This window comes from Chiloscyllium plagiosum, chromosome 21, assembly GCF_004010195.1.
Source record: "Chiloscyllium plagiosum isolate BGI_BamShark_2017 chromosome 21, ASM401019v2, whole genome shotgun sequence".
NCBI lineage: Eukaryota > Metazoa > Chordata > Chondrichthyes > Orectolobiformes > Hemiscylliidae > Chiloscyllium > Chiloscyllium plagiosum.
The window spans coordinates 2,572,315-2,577,606 of record NC_057730.1 but is presented as its reverse complement, the minus strand read 5'-3'; positions in this window follow the sequence as shown (position 1 = coordinate 2,577,606).

The following is a 5,292-nucleotide window of genomic DNA, read 5'->3' as shown; positions in this document are numbered from 1 at the left end:
ACGGGGAGAATGTGCAAACTCCACACAGTCAGTCGCCTGAGGCGGGAATTGAACCCGGGTCTCTGGCGCTGTGAGGCAGCAGCGCTAACCACTGTGCCACCATGCCGCCCACCGTACCTTTCACAACAAGCTCCCTCACACACTAAATTCTCTCTCCCACCAACACACCAAATCCCCTCACACACCAAACACCCTCACATACCAAACACCCTCTCCCACCACCTGCCTGCCACACCAAATGCCCTTACAACCACCAAACCCTCTTACACAACTCCCACACACTCCCTCAAACATCAAACTCTCTCTCCCACCAAACTCTCTCTCCCACCAAACCCCCTCAACACAACACTCCCTCACATAGCATCTCCCATTTTACACACTGAACACCAACGGCAGTACTCAGTGCAAGCTAAAACTGTACTGAGAAATTACTATTTTTTATGGTCCCTGGCAAACATAAGATTCAAATTTTGAAAACCAGTTTAACTCAGTACTAACTGCAGCTGCTCTGTTGCAAACCTTAACTTTGCCTATCTTAAAAGCACAATGTTTTGATGTTGCTAAGATAAGGAAAAAAAAGTTGTCAGTTGCAGTTCTGGGCAAATGGATTAGGATGGTAGTGTAATTGTTATGCCACTGGGACCAGCATTTCAGAGATCTAGGCTAAGATTCTGAAGACATGCATTGAGTAATAATTAGACAATTCACCAGCACAAGGCGTTACTTTATTTAGATTGAACTCAGTTGCAAAATGAAAACTTGAGACGTCATGTGGACTGTTTCAGTCCACATTCATCAGCTGGTTGGTTTAATCAACAATTCCTCTTTGCAAGCTTCACAGGAATAAACGTTTGAATAATAACACAATCAAGCACAAAATTTCAGTCTCAGATTAAACGACATATTACCCTTAAAATACTACACATAAAATGCCTGATCTGGTGTCCCTGGAGCAATACACACACCTTTTCCCCAGTTCAGCAAATAAACACTAAGTTATCAACTACCTGGTACAGGAGTGACTCGGCAGTAGGACAAAACAGCAATAGCTATTGTCTTTAATGACTGCTTTAACTTCTGTTGCTAAAAGCTGGAAGCGGAATGATTATGTGATGCAGAGGAAGGTTCATCACATTGCCAATCTGTTAACGTGAAGAAATCCTATTTTATATATGCTCGGCAAATAAATATGTAAGATCCTGATTCAGTTTGATCTTCAATGGTAAACAGTGTTGGGCTTAGTTATTTTATAGATAGCAGACTACCTGGGTTTGTTAATAGATTGTTTAAACAAAGACAAAGGTTTAACACAATGGAAGCTCAATGATGAGTACAGTCCTGTACACAAATAGAATCTTCAATTGAGAAGGATGTAACCTTACATGAACTCAACGAATTCCTCTTCCTGATCTAAATCATAAAGATAGCTATTTCCCCAGAGAATAAAGCAGGAGAGGCTAAATTAGAGACACAACTCCAGTACAGAGCTATCGTTAATCACAAAGCAGGGCAAGTGGCCCAAGATTGTTGAAGTTTAACAATGCATTGGACAATGAAGAGTTACTTGATGAAAAATAATATTAAAAGAACATTGCATTTTTGTCAGTGGAAAACAGACTTCAAAAAAAAGTGGCTATAAATAATGTATTGTCAGGAATTCACAGTCACTGCCAGTGCTGAGCTCAGCAACAGACTCCCTTAAGACCATCATTGAGTGCGATATGATTGGCTGTCAAATGCATTCTCACAAAGCAGATCAGGATAACTGGTCACCCGTCCCCAAACACTCCGACAGAATGGGGCAACTTTGAGCAGCAGTTTTTAATATTGTTAAGGGGATGTAATATTTGCACTGATGTGGAATAGTAGGATTCTTTGTGTGATTCTTTTCAAATGCAATTTGCCAGTTTGAGCTGCCAGATGACAGACTTGCCCAAAGAGCATAACTGAACTACATTGTGCCTCACTTCAAGGAAATGCTGGTTTGAAAACCTTCAAACACAAGCCCATCTGATTGGCAAAGAGTTTGGGTGTCATCATCTGTGATGCCATTGCATCATTATTTTTATTAATCTATATGAAGTGTGCATTGCTAGCTGGCCCAGCAATTATTACCCATTCCTAAATGCCCTGATGGTGAGCCACTTTCTTGAACTGCTATAGGTGCAGGTATTGCATGGTGCTATTAGGAAGTGAGTTCCAGGATTCTGTTGCAGAGACAGTGGAGGAATAGCCAATAAAGTTCCAATTCAGGGCAGGTCATAACAATCTTCGCAGTGCATTTAAGAATGGGAAATAAATGCTGTCAAAATGACGATGGTGTCTGGCGTGGGGAGGGGATCTTGCTTCCATCTATCTGCTCCATCCCTTGTGGATGGTAGAGGTCATGATTGTGAAAGGTGATGTTGAAAGAGCCCTGGTGAGATATGGTACTGCATCTTGTAGATGTTATGGGACACATTGCTGGCTCTGTGAGCATCAATGGTGAAAGGTGTGAATGTTGAAGATGTTAGATTTGTGCAGGTCTTTGCTGATTAAGCAGGCTGCTTTGTACTGTACGGTGTCAAACTTCTTAATGATCGAGAATAACCCAAGAGCATGGTGATTGGCTGGGTTAGTTTTGTCCTTTTTTTTGGTCATAACATCACATGGAGTGAATCCAATTGGTTGAAGACTGCTATCTGTAATGCTGGAGACCATTGGAGGAGACCAAGATGGATCATTCACGCGGCATTTCTGGCTAAAGATTGCTGCAATTTCTTCAGCCTTATCTTTTGCACTGATATGTTGGGCTCTATCATCATGGAGGATGGGGATAGGGATATTGGTGGAGCCACCTTCTCCAGTGAGTTGTCCCACCACCATCTGCAACTGGATGTGATGGGACTGCACAGCTTAGATCTGATCCATTGATTGTGGGATCAAATAGCTCCATCTATCGCTTGCTTTTGTATTCTTGACATGCAAGTAGCCCTGTTTGCTAGTTTGCCAGATTGACAGGTATACCTGGTGCTGCTCCTGGCATACCTTCCTGCACTCTACATTGAAACAGGCCTAATTCTGAGGCTTGATGGCAAGAACAGGGGGATATGCAGAACCATTTGTTTACTTAGAAATTAGGAACAGTAGGCTATTCAGTCCTGCTCCACCATTCAATAGGATCATGGCAGGTTCTTTATCCCAATGTCCATTTGCTCTCCATACCCCTTGATGTCTTTAATATTTAAAAACATGATCTTTCTTGCCTCCACAGTTGTCTGTGCTAATGAATTTGCAGCTCAACCATCTAGAGTAAAATGTTTCTTCATTTCAGCCCTGAATGGATTACCCAGTATCCTGCGATCATAAGATCTGGTTTTAGACTCCCCAACCAAGGAACATCATCCCTGTGTTTAGCCTGTCCAGCCGAGTCAGAATTTTATGCATTTCAATTAGATCTCCCTCACATTCTTCTAAACTGTAGTGAATGCTGACCCATTGAACCAATCTCTCCTCATACTACAGTCTGGCCATCTCCAGTATCAGCCTAGTGAATCTCTGCTGTATCCAGTGGCAAGTATGTACACAGTACTCCAGGTGTGGTGTCAATTACACTAAGGCATCCCTACTTCAGAGCTTAAATTCTGTTGCAATGAAGGCCATTTGCCTTCCTAATTGCTTGCTGTAGCTGCGTTTACTCCCATTGACTGGTGTACAGACACCCAGATCCCTTTGCACATCCACATTCCAAGATATCACCATTTACATATTTCTCTTCCTTTGTTTTTACAGTGTATAACTTTATATTTACTCATGTCATTCTGCATCTGTCCTCTCAAGTTATCCAGATCATAAAGCCCCTTGCATCCACCTCACAACTCCATCTAGTGGGTATCACCAGCAATTATACTTTGTTGCCTCATCTTGGTCATTTAAATATACCCTGTATCATGAATTCCTGTGGTGCCCCACTGGTTACCACCTGCCACCTGGAAAGAGACTAATTTCCACTTTGTTTCTGTCTGTCTACCAATCGATCCATCTGCAGATTGCGGTTGAATACAATTCTGCTGCTGACGATAGCAGACATTGTCTCACAGGTGCCAAGTTTTGAATTGCTAGGTCTGGTCAGTCTAGCCCATCGAGAGCAGTGGTAACGCCACCTGACAGAATGGAGGGAAGCTTCAATGTGAAGATGGGACTTAGATGTTAACAATGAGAATCTGGTGGTTACTGCAACCAATGATGTCAAAGACAGACGCATCCTCGATCAAGACTGGTGAGGGAAACGTCAAGTACATTTCTTCCCCTTCTTGGTTCCCTCAAATCCTACCATAGACCCAATCTAATCACAATGCCCAGCTGAAGCAAGTGGAGCTGCCAAGGCACTTGGTGCTGAACACAAGTGCCCCATGTGGGCATACATTGTGTGCCCATGCCACTCTACAGTTTGTCCAGGTGTTCAAAATGGAGGAGAATTAACTGTTCAGCCCCCAACTTTGAAATGCCACCTGGGATATTGTCTGCAAGACAGTTATATTTGTGAAATCTATGCCAGCCTATTGCTTGACCAGTCTGAGATAGCTCTCAATTTTGGCACCAGCCCCCAGCAAGTTGACCTCAGGTCAAAAGGGCTGTTTGCTGTCATCATTTCCAATGAAGAGAACATCACCATGTGACCAGTCTGGTTTCATTCCTTTTCAGCTTTTATAGCACTGTCCATTTCCTTCCCTAAAGAACATCCCTGAACAGATTGGGGTTTCCTTCTACAGCAAAGCACGAGTTGTAAGATGTAATTTCATGTTCTTCAGTTCCATATTTAACAACTGACTATAAATTCCACCAGTTTCCCCACAGCCTGTGCCTCTGGATTTTTGGTATAGTGATACTACCTCCCTTATAGCTGTTATCAGCTTTAATGCTGCCAATTTTAGCAAAGTGGTTTTGCAAAAATGTCAAGTTGGTCAAATGGAATATCCACATAAGGTACAGTCAAATTAGATAATCAATGAATACTCAGCTATGAAATGCAAACTGTAATATTAAACTTTGAACAATATATCAGATTTGAACAATATATTACATGTAATGTAATCTAATCTAATATATCAGATTTGCAAGGGCACATATTTGGGGACACTGCTTTCCAGCGTTGTTTCTTTATTCTCTGAACATGCCAGATAGCAGAATGCATTTGATTGAACCTTTACACAGCACAAGCCTCAGTACAACTTGCAGAGCTGCTTAGAAAGCAACAGAGACCATTAGAGACCCTCCCCAGAATTATCAAGAAGTGAGACAAGGAGGTAGCAC